Consider the following 16,123-nt stretch of genomic DNA (forward strand, 5'->3'; position numbering starts at 1 on the left):
CAGGTTCTTGCTATATGGTTCAGGCTGGCTGTGAACTGTGTAACCTATGCATTTACTTTCTCTGTGTGATTGACTATTATATCATTAAACATTAAATTTTTATAATCTTTATGTGTTCAGCTCCTAAATTGTTCAGGGCGATGCTTTTTTGTTTGCTTGTTGGTTTTGAGACAGGTTCTTGCTATATGGTTCAGGCTGGCTATGAACTGTGTAACCTATGCTGGACTCTACTAACTTGAAAGAGTCCTCCTGCCTCAGCCTCCTGAGTGCTGGGATTACGGGTGTTCACCACTGTGCCTGGCTAGGTTGATGATTTTCACAAGTCTTAATGCTTCTGCTTTGTTTGTAACTGCTTAGTACCTCTTTGTCTATCCCTTTAATTTTTGCCTTTATCCATTTCTTTATTTTACCTGAATTGTTTATTATCAGTATAGACCTAGGTTAGTTTTTTGTTTGTTTGTTTCATTTTGTTATGCTATGGATTAAACCCAGGGCCTTGCACATGCTAAGTAATGCTCTATCACTAGCTACACCTTAAGTCCCTATTTTTCTAAATCTAAAATAATGTAACTGTAGTAGTTGTACATAGTTATGGGTTACAGTGCAGCAGTTCTGTGCATATATAAGTGTAATGATCAGATCCAGGTGACTGGCATATCTATCACCTCAAACATCATTTCAGTGTTGTAAAATTCAAAATCCTTTCTACTATCAGCATCTTAAGTCAATTTTTGTCTGCTGTAGTGACCCTTTGTGCTGCAGAACACTGGACACTCTTCCTTGATGAAGAAACATCAGAAAATTTCAAAGGACATACCGGATACTCTCGATCGTGGATACAACAGGGGATAAAATTGTAGGTTCAGACTTACCAGTATAAACAACAGCAATACAACTGTTGCAAGACTATACTAAGTAACAGAGTCAGAATTTCTAACACATTCCTCTTTGACAGGACTTCACCTTGCAAACTGCTTTGGATCAAGCAAGCTCTTTGGATCAGATTCAGTGCCTATCAATAGGGATAACTGTTTTATTTTTTAATTACTTTTTTTGGTTTTTTGAGACGGGGTCTCACTATTGTAGTTCAGACTGATCTAGAACTCACTATGTAGCCCAGGCTGGTCTCGAACTCACAGTGATCCTCCTGCCTCAGCCTCCTGAGTGCTGGGATTACAGGCGTGTGCCACCATGCCCCGCTGATTTTTAAATGTTTTGACAAGAATCATTGCACAGATGATGGTGTATAGTCCATGCCACACCCCACCCAGAGGCAGGAAATGTGTGTGCTGTCACTGTGTGCAGTCCTGAGTGACTGTCTGTTAAGGTACCAACCACCTGCTTTGAAGATTACATAGATTATGTTCATCGTGGGGTAACAGTTTGGCGTTCTGCAAGTCTAAGTCTCCACCTGACTTCCAGCTAATTGTTTTGCTTTCCGCTGATAGCTCTTGTTTGCATCACTGGCAAAACTAAAATCAGTAGGTCCTCCGTGGATCCCCTGGCCTTCGTCTCTAAAGAAGAGCCTTCTCATTTCTTAGGAATGTGTGCTTATGCTCAATGCACTTCTTAATCGACAGGCGACTGAGTGCTTCATTGTTTTCCCTTAATTAACGATTGTCTAATAATGAGTTAGTGTCAATCATCTCACCCCAGGCTGGGGCTTGCCCCTTCCGGCTTGCTTCTACGTCCCCTTGACGAATCCCTTAAAAAAGCTTCCTTGCTTCTTTTTTTTGGTATGAGTTTTCCCAGGTTTGCCTTTCCTATTTCCTCCTCCAGCCTTGGAGTGAGTCATTTCTCCAGCAGTCCTTCAGTCCTTTTAGAAAGGAATGGCATGCAAAGGTCAAAAGCTGGGCGGAGCGCATTATTTTGATAGATACCCGTTTCATCTCCTCCAGACACGACAGCAATAGAAGCTTTTTTTAATGCATCATCACCTACACCCAGGGTAGTATACACATGTGATATTCACATAACCGGTCTACTGAGAAGTTTCAGTTTAGTAAAGCAGAATTACAAACCAATCTTATTTCTTCTACCATCTCTGCCTTCAACTGTGCTCTGATAAGCCCTGCTTCCCCATGCCTACGTGACATTTGGAACATACCATAACATTTTCATCACTTTTAGTCAGTAAAAAGAATTCCAGTTTAAAATGGGCATGGTAGTGCATGTTTGTAATTCTAGCACTTGGGAGGCTGAGTCAGGAGGATCACCATGAATTCTAGGCCAGCCTGGACTATGTAGTGAGGCTTTGTCTCAAAAACAGAACAAAATTTCCACCTCCTGCTTCACAAGCGCAAGGTTCCGAGTTCGATCTCTGGTACCACAAAAAAAACCAAACAAAACCAAAACAAAACAAAAACACCAGAACAGAACAGAACAAAACAATTAATTCCAGTTTAGATTAAAACTTCATTTTTCATAATCAGTTCAAAACAATCCCCCTTTGTCTTTAATAGAGTGGGCCGAGTATTTGGCTTGATCTGCAACTGACTCCTTCCCATTTGTCCTGCAGCTAGATTCTAGCTCTTTGGGTATGGAAAAATGAAAGTAGACGGTGAAAAAATAAAAATGTCCTTTTTTGTAGGCGATTCTTCTTTTTTAAATTCTACAATTCAGTTTTTTGTGAGGTCGTACAAACATCACCACAACATTTTCATCACCCCTCAAACAAACCCAATACCATTAATATCACTTCACAATCCCTTTCCGTCTTCTTTTTTTTTTTTTTGAGGCAGGGTCTCCCTATGCAGCCCAGGCTGACCTTGACCTCATGTTGACCAATCAATGCACTAATCAGCTATCACACCCTTCATCTATATTCACACACCCCTGGTCTACCTACCTGTGAACATGTGAGGCTTTGGGGAGACATCTAGATATAAGCTATAGGAAACTCACCACAAAAGTAAAGTAATTGATATATTATATTAACATGTAGAAATGAAAGCATAACCTTAGAAAACTGATAGTCCAGAACATACAAGGGGAAAGTGGTGTTACCTACGTGTGGGCAAAGGACAGAATTTTTATTTTTATTTTTATTTATTTATTTATTTGTTTTTGAGACAGGCTCTCACTATGTAGTTGAGACTGACCTGGAACTCACTATGTAGCCCAGGCTGGTCTTGAACTCATAGCGATCCTCCTGCCTCAGCCTCCCAAATGCTGGGATTACAGGTGTGCACCACCACATGCCTGGCTCAAAGGACAGAATTTTTTAAAAAAAAATTGTTTTCAGAATAATTAGTTGACAATTTGAAAAAAAAATTATTTCTGGCCTCAAACCACATACAAAATCATTTCTAAGCATAAGAAAGCCCCAAGATTTATAGAAAGCAAAACTTTAAAAAGCTAGAGGCAAATATATGACAATATCACCTTAGAGTCCAAAAAAGAAGAAAAAATAAGCATAAATCCAAAAGTAAAAATGATAGATATTGTCTCAGTGTCTTTCTCCTTGTTGAGGCACAATACTCAACACCCACATCTCTAAGGAGGAAAGGTTTGTTTTGGCTCACAGTTTGTGCATGTTTCAGTCCATAGTCAGCTGGTTCGAGGCAGGGCTGTGTGGCAGAGAAGTTGCTCATGGCTGGCAGAGGGGAGCAGAGGACAATCAAGGGAGAGGGAGGAAGGTAGACCCTGCCAGACCACACCCCAGGAACCCAGCTCCTTCAAGCAGACCCTGCCTAACACCGCATTTGTGTATAAAGTCAGAGGGGACTAACCCACCAATGAGTATCACACCCCATGATCCAGTCCTTTCTCAAAGCCCCGCCTATGAGTGCATGAAGCTTTGGGGGACATCTAGACAGAAACCAAAACATGGATTATCGGGAAAAGAGCATTATGAAAGTGAAAAGTCAAGCTCTCACCTACCATTTTCACCAAGCTGGTTGTATAAACATTAGTGACCCCTGAACCACTTCCAGGCTTTCATAGTTGCCCTAGGTCAGGTGTAAAGAGTCCAGTTACTCTACTTGTCATCTTGTTACTGGTTTTGGGGGTGCTGGAGTCTCCTCCTAGAGGTGCATTCTAGGTTCTTTCTTTCCCGAGCAAAGAATTGGTCAAGACAAGTGCAAAAGGTAGTGAGGCTTTACATTTGTTAAAGGTAGCAGAAGCACTGATTGCTCTGCGGAGTGAGTGTGGGCCACGTGAAACTAGGAGGAGTACACTCTGCAGCGTGAGAGTGGGCTGCCAGGCAAGAGAGAGCACCATGGCCAAGAGCTCAATGGCAAAAATCCCTTTACAGCTCCCACCCCTCAGGCTGACACCAGGTCTAGGCCATCCTATCCAAATCCACTGCAGTTCTTGCTGCAAGTCCATGTGCAGAGTTTAGGGTACTGTGTGTCCATGTGTGTTGGGATTTTGTAATAACAGGTCACATCTACTCTCCTGGCCAGCTTCGCCCCATTCTCCTGTCTGCATTTGGCAAATGTCTTTGCTGCTCGCGTGGGTGTAGACCAGACTTATCTTTGTAAATTATACTACTGGTTGTCTGTAAATCCCTTGAAGTGGTCGTAGTAACAATTTTGCAATAAATTTTTTTCACTTTTCCCTTGTCTGGCATTCATAGGAATCCAATTTGCTTGGCACTAATAGAAACCTATTTTATTTCTTGAGGTAAGATAGAAATATTTTTGTTCTGATTGGAATATTTTATGAATGGCAAAGAAGGCCTATTGATTGAAATAAGTATGATCTTACTTTTTGAATTTATTATATACATGTAAAATATTAAGTTCAGTAGAAGCAAGAGGTGTCAGCTTCTAGTCAAACCTGTTAGTATCATGAGTTGTCAGCTACCTGTTGTAGTCAGGAATTACAGGTTGGAAGCCACCAAGCTCAGTTTAATTCACATGGCATAAGAATGCAAAAGGAAGGAGACAAGCAAGTGGGAAAGGTTAAATATTACACAATTAATAGCAGGGAGGATGCTTCATCCCAGATGACTCAGGCTGCCAGTGTAGCAAGGCAGATGATATAGAGATCTGCGTGAGTGAAGACAGTGCTGAGTGGTCATCGAACTAAGCCAAGGCAAATTCTGGAAATTGATGCAAATCAAAATACATTTGGGGATTAATTCAGTGACTGTGAACAGACCAATGAGAAGCTAAGCTCAAATTATATATTTTATTATTTATTTTTTAAAATAGAGAAAATGATAAGAAAAACTGGAAGACCTGGCACAAATATGCGTGGATTATGTGAAAAGAAGAAGGATTTCAGTTACCACAAACAGCAGAAGACAAAAGAATGTCATCTAGGAATAGGAAACTCTCAATTAGATTAGGGCTGGGCTGTGCGTGCTGGTGCATTCCTATAATCCCAGTTCTTGGGATGCTGAGGTAGGAGGATTGCTGTGAGTTCGAGGCCACCCCAAAGTACACAATCAAACCTTGTCTCAAAAAAAGAAAAAAGAAAAGATAAAAAAACATTGGGAGTGTTAATGCATGCTTGACATACGTACACAAGGCCCATGGTTCATTCTCCAACATAAATAAATAAAAATATAAATAAGACTAGCTAGAAAATATGGCAAATAATAATTTTAAAATTTGATTCCTTACTGCTTCAACTTTTAAACTGCAATCCGTCAGACTGACAAAGTCCCCTTCAAGTATTGCTTGGTATAATTAATGTGCAAAAACAGTCAGAAGAAACACAGTTGTGCAAAGCTGAAGTGGCAAAGATTCCTATGCATGGTAGTTAATTTACATCAGATTGTTGGAATTTTGTTTATCCTTAATATAAATGAGCAAATACAGATGGAGACTTTATTTATTTATTTATTAGCAGTACTCGGGTTGGAGCCCAGGATCTCAAGAGATGAATGCTAGGCAAATATCCTACTACTGAGCATATATCCCAGGCCCTTTTTATTATTATTATTTTTATTTTTTTGAGATAGGTTCTAAGTTGCCCAGGCTTTCCTACTGCTTCAGCCTCCTGAGATTACAGGAATGCACCACCATGCCCAACTGTTTCTAACTGTATAGTCTAGCAACTGTTAGTTTATTTTTGTTTTGCCTGATAAAGCTGACTTCCTTGAGCATCAAAATTGTCTTTTAAGCTGTGCATCCACAGGGCCAGGTTGCATTTTGATAAAGAAGCTAATCTATAATGTATGAATAAAAGCAAATTGCCCCTTCCCTTGGTTCTTTGCATTTGGATGATGCCATGGTTTGTATGCGGTTTGTTTCTCGAAGCTAAAGTCAGTATTCAGGTGGCAGAGGAAGAACTTGTAAGAGGTGGGGCCTAGTGGGAAGTAGTTACGTCACTGGGACGCAGCCTTTGGAAGAACTCGTGGAGGTCATTCTTGTGGAGTCCCACTTAGCTTCCCTGAGAGTGAGATGGTATACTAAAGCCAACCCTCAAATTGCGCTCTTGTTTTTTGTCTCCCCATGTAATCTCTTCCTCTTAGAGATCCCACCAGGATATGCTGTAGTCATGTGGGCCTTCTTCAGAGGCTGAACATATGGGGCTGTTTGATCTCAGAGTTTCAGTCTCTAAAACTGTGAGCCAAATAAACAGACAACTACTACTCCTTCTCCTACTTTTTCTCCTCCTCTTTCTTCTCCTACTTTTTCTCCTCCTCTTCCTCTTGTCCTTCCCCTCCTCTTTCTTTCTTTTCTTCCTTCTGTTTCCTCTTCATCCTCCTTTTCTCTTGTTCTTTTATAAAGGACCAGACTGAGGTATTTTATAGCCGTGGAAAACTGGCTAGTTCTGATGGATGGATTGGGCCACTGGCACAGAGTCCATTTGCAAACTGTCATAGACCAGTGTTGCCTCAGAGACCTTACTGATAACAATTCAAAAGGAATCCTAAAACTTATTTCCTTGTATTTGTCCTTAGTCCTTGCTAAGTGTAGAGAATGCTTTTCAGAAAACCTGCACAGATCCAAGTATGGTGGCACATGCCTGGAATCCCAACATTTGGGAGGCTGAGGCAGGAGGACTGCAGTGAGTTTGAGACCGCCCTGGGCTACACACTTCATAGCCTGAAATATATAGTGAGACCCTGTCTAAAAAAAGCCACAAAAATCCCTGCACAGGTACAGATTGACATATTGGGTGATAGGTAATGTGTAATGGGCTGTTCAGGGGTTAGGGTGTAGATCAGAAGTGGAGCTCTTACTTAGCCTTCACAAGGCCCTAGGTTCAATCCTGGACACTGCAAATACTAAGTATATAACTAACCAATAAAAAAAAGGTTATCAATAGCATCAACACTGTCCACAGAGCCACCTGTATTTCCCATGCTTCTCACAGTAAGAACCCTAACTTTCAAAGTGACTTCTTACTGAGAAGTGGGTTGTGTAACATCATTTTCACTAGTAGTGACAATATCATAATACAAAACCAGAAATATCATCTCCATTAAAGACGAAGGGCTGGTCCTCGTGACCAGACTAAATAACTTGTTTGGATCATTCAGTGGGTTGACACCTGAGAAAGCACTTCTGACTTTACTAGTTCTTAAGTAATCATCACTCAGGTGAAACACAGCAGCGGCACAAGACTTTGCAGATGAGGTAACCTAGGAGAATTAAGCCAGATACCTGTACTGTCTTCTTTCGTGGGGGATACTTGCCAGGTAAGGATGGGAGTAATTGCTGTCCAGGGAGCGGTTATGCAAACTAGTTTGCAATCTCCTGTTTCATCATTTACAAAGCACGCCCCACCTTGGCCCACATGTTTCTGTAACACACAGTACTTCTCTGGCAAAGAAATTTCCTGTTCCCCAAATACTGCAAATCCGGATTCCATCTGAGCCACGAACAGATGCTGATTGTATGTGCTGCTATTCTTCCTGAGTCTTAATTTCTGTAGGCATAAATATTTTTCACTGAGCCACTAATCTACATTATTAAGATCAGGTAAAAGTGCCTACCTAGTTAGATGTTGGTAACAATTACTAAAGCACTGTAGCTAACCTAGCCAGGAAGATACTGCTTCATTGAGTCATGGGAAGAAAAAGAAATCCTTTTATCTAAAATTTAGTGATTTCTTTAGTAGGGCATGATGTCAAAATGTACTATCAAATCCTTTACATTGTTCAACGTTTTAAAAATTATAAAAATGTTTGTAGATTACATGAAGAATGCAGATTTTAAAAAAATGACCAATACATTTAAAGGTATCTATTTGTTTGAGCAATTTAATGGTAAAGTCTATATTCTTAAAAAGGGAAATATAGGGACCGGGGGCTTAACTCAGTGGCACTGTGCCCGCTTTGCAAGTTCAAGGTCCTGAGTTCGAAAGTACCGCAAAAAAAAGAGTGAAATATAAAATGGCCAACTATCCAATAAACTGATGGAAACTGCTTTCCTAGTAATCATATCAAAGTGCATACTGGAGCCTGTTTCAGGTCTGCAGGAAAGGATAATGTTGCTTTCCTAGCCCTCCTTCTTCCAACTCCCATTTAATATTTTGTGTTTAAATATCTGGATCTTAGTGTAGATGACCCAAAATGATAGCTATTTTCCGAGTAAGTTGGAAATTACAGCAAATATTTAAATTAAAAAAAAAATAGCTGGGCTTGGTGGCACATGCCTATAATCCCAGTATTCTGGGAAGCTGAGGCAGGAAGATTACAAATCTGAGACCAGCCTGAGGAATTCAGTGACATCTGTCTCAAGAAAGGGCTGGGAATGGGGGTGTTGGGGATTCAGCTGAGTGGTGCCACCACCTTCCTCACAAGCGCAAGGCCCTGAGTTTGATCCCAGGTACAAAAAAAAAAAAAAAGGACTGGGGATGTAGCTCATAGTAAAGGCCCCGAGTTATAGCCCCAGTAGCACAATCAATTAATATTGAAAATATTACAGTAAAAAGCACGTTAGTATTAATTCCTCTCAGAATTCTCCCTGTAGCGTCAAACACCTATGTCCCATCATTTTTGCCAGTTTCCGAAGCAGGTCTGGAAGTCCTCTTGCACGAGTGTCTTTACGAGGTGTGATGAAAAATCTGGTGAGAGCTGCTGCCAAGTGCCATCCAGTGGAAAGGCAGGCTTGTAAAATGTAAGTTTGTTCTCACCCATCTTATTGACCAGAACTTGTACTATGTGGCTTCTGGCTCTTTCTCATCAAAATGACCATGAAAGGAAGCTGGGCTTGGTGGCGCACGCCTGTAATCCCAGCACTCGGGAGGCTGAGGCAGGAGGATCACTGTGAGTTCGAGACCAGCCTGGGCTACATAGTGAGTTCCAGGTCAGTCTCAATTACATAGTGAGACCCTGTCTCAAAAAAACCCTGAAACAAACAAACAAAAAAACACACCAAAAAACAAAAAACAAAACAGAATGACCATGAAAGGTAAATGTTTTGAACCGATTCAGGACATCAAGGCAGCCATGACAGCACAACTAACAACACTCACATAAGGACTTCCAGAACTGTTTCAGAAGGTGGCAGGAAGGATGGGAAAAATGTGTTGTAGATGAAGGCAATCAATGATGTACTTTTACAATAATAAAATTAAAAACAATGAAACACTTTTTTATCACACTGCACATGGGGCTTGAGGTGCAGCTCGGTGCTACAGTGTGCTTAGTACACACAGCAAGAGTACACATCCTTACCACTTTCCTGATTTTACAGAGAAGGCTTTTCATTTTTCACCGTGTTTGCTGTTATTTCATGTAAGACCTTTATCAGACCTCGGATGTGTCCATTTAGTCCACGTTTGTTGAATATTTTATCACTGGAGAGTTTCGGACTATTTATTATGCATTATATGTAGGAGACGCCCCCACGCACTCACAGGTGGGGCTTTTGGGAGTGACTGGGGATCACGAATATGACACTGAATTAGTCCACTGATTGGTTTAGCACAATTCTGGGTATGGACAATGAACTTACCCAAGAGGGAAGACCTACCCTGGGTGTGGGTAGCACCAACTAATTGATTTTAAGCCTGGATAGAATAAAAGGGAAAGCTGAAAGAAGGCTGCTGTCTCCATGGCCGTGCCACGGCTGTTTCTTCTCCATCAGTACTCCTCTGCCATGCTGCCCTGCCTTGGAGCCATTTCCTTGTCTCCTTCCTCTTGAATTCTTAGGCCATGTGAATTAAATTGACCAGAAGCTGACACCTCTTACTATAAATAAATGAAATAGAATACAGAAACCAATTTATAATTAATTGATTTTCAGCATGGTTGCCAAGATAATTCAATGGGGGAAAGAACTGCTTTTTCAACAAATGGTGTTGGGAATAACTGGATAACTACATATAAAAGATTGAAGATGGACCCTCTCTTGCACCAGATATATAAAACAAATTTGCTCAAAATGGCTCACACATCAAAATATAAGAGCCAAAACTGTGAGGGTCTAATAAAAAGACAAAGGGTAAGGCAATGGTTTAATTCTGACACCAAAAATAGTGCCATAAGCAAAAATAATAAATAAATACTTCCTTAAAGTTAAAAACTTTTTGCTTTAAAGGACATCGTTAAGAAAATGAACGACAACCCACTGAAATAGAAAATATTTGCAAATCATAATCTGATAAGAGATATTAGAGTATATAAAGAACTTTTACAACTCAACCAAGTTAAAAATGGGTAAAGGGTCTGAATAGATATTTCTGTAATGATATACAACGTTGTCAATAAGCACACAAAGACACTTGCTATTATTCCATTACAGAGAAACAATTCAAACTCATAGTGAAATGCCATTTGAGAATAAGTACAATAGGTATAATAATAAAGAGATATTCATAAATGTGGGTGATGATGTGGAGAAACTGGAACCCTCACATAAGCTGGTGGGAATGTAAAATGGAAAACAGTCAAGTCATTTCTGAAAAGGTTAAGCACAGTGATCATGTGATCTAGCAATTTCATTCCTTAGTACAAGTTCAAGAAAATTGAAAAATTTATACAAATCTTGTAATATAATATTCATAGTGGCCTTAGTTGCAATTGTTAGAAAGTAGAAACAAGCTAGTGTTCATGAACTATGAGTAGATAGTGTGGTTTTCAATATCAAATGCAATTTTATTTCACAATAAAAAGTAACGAAGTACTGTTGGCAGACACACAGAGATAGAAAAGGAGATCAGGGGTTTTCTAGGACTGGAGAGTGATTACTAATGGATGTAGTTCTTTGGTCTTTAAAAATACATCAAAGTTTAATTCCATTCCTTTTTTTGAAGAACATTTTTAGAGGTTTAGTTTCACAGCAACATTGTGCAAGAGTTACAGGAATTTCCCATGTACTTCTTGCTTCCCAACTACATGCATGGCCTCCTCCATGACCAACATCCTCTGTCAGTGTGTGCATTGTTATAACTTAGGAGTTTACACTGACATTATCCTTGCCCCCAAAATCTGTAGTAGTTTCTTTTTAGGGTGATGAAAATGTTCTAAAATGAACTGTGGTGATGATCATACAACTCTTTGAAAGTACAAATTATATCCTTTAAGCAGGTAGATTGTGTAGTATATGAATTTTATCTCAGTCAAGCTGATGTCAAAAAATATAGGATGGCTGGGGATTTAGCTCAGTGGTTTCACCGCCTGTCTTGCAAGCACAAGGGCCTGAGTTCGATCCCCAGTACCAATAAATAAATAAATAAATAAACAAATAAATATAAAAATAAATTAAAAAATAGAATGACAAGGAAATTTGAAGATTGACAGACTATTGTTGCTTCTCCCTTTTCAAAGATTTAACATCTATGGATTCAACCAAACATAGATCGATAATATTCCAAAGAAACAATTAAGTTCCGCCACCTGCCTCGCAAGTGCAATGACCTGAGTTGGATCCCCAGTAAATAAATAAATAAATAAATAAACAAATAAATATAAAAATAAATTAAAAAATAGAATGACAAGGAAATTTGAAGATTGACAGACTATTGTTGCTTCTCCCTTTTCAAAGATTTAACATCTATGGATTCAACCAAACATAGATCGATAATATTCCAAAATGAAATGTGTTGGGCTAGGCATGGTGGCACATGCCAGTAATTCCAGCCCTGCTGAGGCAGGAGGATCAATACTTCAAGCACAGCCTGAGAAAATTAGTATTTAGTGAGACCACATCTCAAAAATAAAAAAAAAGTGCTAGGGATGTGGCTCAATGTGAAGGCCCTAGGTTCACTCTCCAGCACTACCAAACAAAAACCAAAAACCAAAAACCAAAAAAGTGTCTGTATTAAACATACACATTTTTTGTCATATTGTACACATGCATTTTTTCCTGCCATTATACTCTAGACAGTACCATGTCACAATGATTGCATAGCGCTTGCATTGTATCAGGTACTCTAAATAAGTAATCTGTAGATGATGTGAAGTATACAGGAGGCTCATTTAGGTTATATGTAATACTGCTGCTTTATTTAAGGAGCTTGAGTATTTGCAATTTGCTATCTCCAAGGGGCCCTGGAGACAATCCCTGGGGGAAACCAAGGGAGGGGTGTTGTGGAATTAATTTTTAAGATGTGATGGTGGTACTGAGGTTATATTTATGCAAAAAGAACTATCATTTAGAAATACTAAAATATTTGTGGATGCAACAATTTAAAGACTACTATTTGACCCCAACAATCCCCAGTTCATATATCTGCTCCCTACCTGTATGGACTCCTCCAAGTGACCTATTTTCCTTTTCACTTTAGTTCCTGCCAGTTTTTCAAAAACCCATTCCGAGCTGGTTTTTTTCACTACTCCAGTTATAAGAATGGTCAAGTATATCCACCAGCAATTGACATGGTGGTTCTTCCTCACTCCTCCCTTTACCACCATCCGAATTTCTTATTCTTATTTTATTGGCTAAGATAACTTTTCCAATTTTTCTTCTACACATAATATATACATGACCTCCTGACTATAAATATTGTCTATTGGCTGGTGTCTCCAAAATTTACATCTCTAGCCTGGGCTACTTTTCTGCATTACAGACTCCCATTTCTAACTACCTTCTTGGTATTTGCATGTGGTAATTTATATGCACCTCAAATTGACAGATCCAGAACTGAATTTATCTTCATCCCCAACCCTTCAACCCCAATTGTCCGTCTTTCCTGTTTCAATAAATAGCAACTCCATTCTTCAAATTGCAAAAAAAAGTTGGCATCATCTTGGACTCCCCTCATTTTCGCATACCCCCTATCAGTTAAAATTGCCATCAAATCCTGCATGCAATCTTGTTTGAATACATCCAGATACTTTACTCTCCCAGTGCTCGTGCTTTTCCCAAGACAAAGCGATTCTTTAAAAATTTCAGTTGGGGGTTCAGGGTGTAGCTCAGTAAGAAGATGCATGCTCAGCATGTTGAGGGCCTGGGTTCAATCCCTAGCACCCCCCTCCCCCCAAATCAGGGCAAATTGTGTTAATTTGCTGCTAGTCAAAGCCTTTGAACAGCTTCCCATCTCATTCAGTAAAAGGCGAAGTTTCCACACAATTTGGTATCCTGTTTCGTCTCCGACCTCATTTCCTACTTTTACCCTCCTATAAAGAACAGTTTCTTCACTTAGTATTTTTTCTCCCTGACAAGGTACATTAATTGGTCTCTCACCTTCTTCATTCTTTGTAAAGTTTGCTTTTCAGTGGGGTATTTCTGGTGTATTTAAACAAGTCTCTCTGAAGAACCAATTTTTAAAATTGGTAATGTTTGCAGTACATAATGATTACCTTCCTTGTGGAGAATTAGTAGTACATGTACATAACACATCTTAATTTTTATCATTTTCTTCCCCGACCCTCCTCCTCCTAAACAAGTCTTTCTCCTCAACCTCAGCACCACTTATTCTTGCATCATTTTCTCCTGCAATGCTCATCCTATCTTTCATGTTACATGTTTTACTCATTACTTTAAAAAATATTTCCTCAGTGAGGTCATAGGGATTTTTTTTCCCGCTTTGCTAAGTGTTTGGCACACAACAGTTTTAAGTGTACGAATGGTTGTTCGTAAGGCACTTACTATATTCTTTAGTTTGTCATTTAACTAGTACTAGCTTCACAGGAGTTTGGACTTACACCCCCAAAAGAGACTGACTGAATAGAAACATTGTCCATTCTTCTTACCAAATCTTACTTTCCACTCTTCTGTACAGTACTTTTTTTTTTCCTTTTCCCACTTCAGATATATTCCTCTTCACACTCACTGTACCACCAGCACACTACCTAGTCTCTCCTGAACTATTATCCTGTGATGTTTCTTCTCTGGAATGGTCGTTCATTATCACCCATCTACTTATAAAAAATTGTTCTTTCCTCCCCGAGATGTTACCTTTTCTAGATCAAGCAATCTTCCATGTCATGTCTCTTTCAATCCCCAGTACTCTCTACCTTTTCTGCACTACCCAGAAGGGCCTATGCATGGCTTTACTGTTTTTGAGTTTAGCCTCTGGAACCCCAATTCCTAAGTCCCTGAGAGCACATTACCCCACAGTTCTGTACCCCTCCTACAACACATACACACTGCAGCAGCAGGAGTTTCACACAGAGGATACCCTATAAAACCTGAGTGCACACAAATCAACCCAGTTTTAAAAGACATTTATTGTGCTTCTGATTGTAAGAGTAACCATCTGAGAAACAGAAGTCGTAGAAAAAGATAACGATCACCCATAATTATCTTTGAGAACTAACCAGCAGTAACAGTTTGGTGTTTTTCTTTAAATCGTATATTTATTTTTTCAATTTTTATGTTTTTAGTAGTACATGTTTGCCGTACAATTTTGGTGTATGTGTGCTGCTGAAGCGAGCACCATGTTGCAGTACATAAAGATCACATTCCTCTTGGGAGAACTGGTTCACGTACACATCTCAAGTTTTAACCCCCATTCTCTCCCCTCATTCCCTCCCCCCTCCATCAGTTGTTTCCCTTCCCTTTTGAAAGAGATCTATTTTCTATTATCTATGCTTAATTTGCTCTTTATATTTTGGGTTTCTCATATACGCGAAACCATGCGATATTTAAGCTTGTGTCTAGCACATCTCACTTAACATTGGCCAACCCACACTGTTAAAGTGATTTTCACGAGGCAGTGTATAATCTTAACAAAAATTCGTTCCAAGTCGAACTACCGACGAGCCAGGGGCTTGACGCGACAAAACGCCGGGTCCCTCAGGATCCTTGAAGATAGCCGTGTAATTTGCAGTTTTCTACCCTCCAGAACACTTTTTCACAAATCATCCGAAGGCAACGCGTGAGAAAGGGCAGAGCAGCAACATTTATGGACGCTCTCAAAATCTCGCTGGCCGAGTCGGGGTTCCTGAAGTCCCCACTGGGATGGACTCCGTCCTCAAGGGAAAGAACTGACAAAAAGTTGTGCTTCCGGGACACATCTCCGCGCCGGCTCCAAGAGCAAAAGGAAAATACGGTCTTCTACGGGAAGTCGCAAGGCACAATTTCCGTCATCGAAGTCATCCAGTAGAGTGGGCGCTGGTAACCCAGAAGTGAAAGATTGTTTCCTTTCAGGTGCTAGACCCCTGGCCGAAGGAAGTTCCAGCCGGAAGACTTTTAACCACGTACTCCTGGCTCTTTTCTAGCTCTTCCTATCACACCAGCGGTTTTCTAGCACCGTCTTGCTTACATCCTATGTCCGTCCAGCCCAATTCTCCAGGGGCCCAATTTAACCCTTTCCTGAAAGAATCTTTACCCTACGGGTCGCCATCTGGGTCAATTAACAATCTCTGTGGGGCAAAAGCTCTTGGGGCCTGAGCTCCCGAAGCCCAGCGCAGCCATGTCGGCGCCTGCGCAGGGCATTACCATAGAGAGGCAGCCACCTCTCTGGTCTCGGTTTACACTCTCTATGGTCTACCCTGGTTGGTGGCGGTAAGGGGAAAAAGGGAGACTGCACTGCGCAGGCGCCGTCGGCTTTTCTAGCTCTTTTTTAATCCCCGCACCAAGCGCCTAACCTCATTGGGGTGGAGGAGAAGGCGGCGGCTGCCCGGTCCACAGCAGTAACAAGCGAATAATAGGCGGTAAGTACCGGGCTAGGGTAAGGAGGCTCGGACCCGCGTCCTCCCGAGGCCCCTGGCCTCTCCCTCGGCGGCGGGCTCCGGCTCCGGGTGGGGGCGAGGTCCGCCGCTGTCATCCGCTCCGGTGTGCGCTTTGGGGGAGGGGGCGGCACTGAGGTGGGGACCGACTGAGGTGGG

The 16,123-nt window shown here is 40.7% G+C and overlaps 1 protein-coding gene across 47 annotated transcripts in view; it reads left to right on the plus strand.

The window, feature by feature from the left end:
* The first annotated feature begins 15,663 nt into the window (after window positions 1-15,663).
* Clasp1 (cytoplasmic linker associated protein 1) overlaps window positions 15,664-16,123 on the plus strand; it is a 242,023-nt gene continuing 241,563 nt past the window's right edge. For 11 of the 47 annotated variants that reach the window (XM_033757177.1, XM_033757183.1, XM_033757186.1 and 8 more), the window contains exon 1: window positions 15,667-15,949. The gene's annotated coding sequence lies outside the window, so the exon portion shown is untranslated. Of the gene's footprint in view, window positions 15,950-16,123 lie in introns of all 47 variants that reach the window. The other 36 variants (XM_033757172.1, XM_033757173.1, XM_033757178.1 and 33 more) reach the window with 7 other exon arrangements.

The sequence above is a fragment of the Fukomys damarensis genome, unplaced genomic scaffold (assembly GCF_012274545.1).
Source record: "Fukomys damarensis isolate Sample0158 unplaced genomic scaffold, DMR_v1.0_HiC HiC_scaffold_29, whole genome shotgun sequence".
NCBI lineage: Eukaryota > Metazoa > Chordata > Mammalia > Rodentia > Bathyergidae > Fukomys > Fukomys damarensis.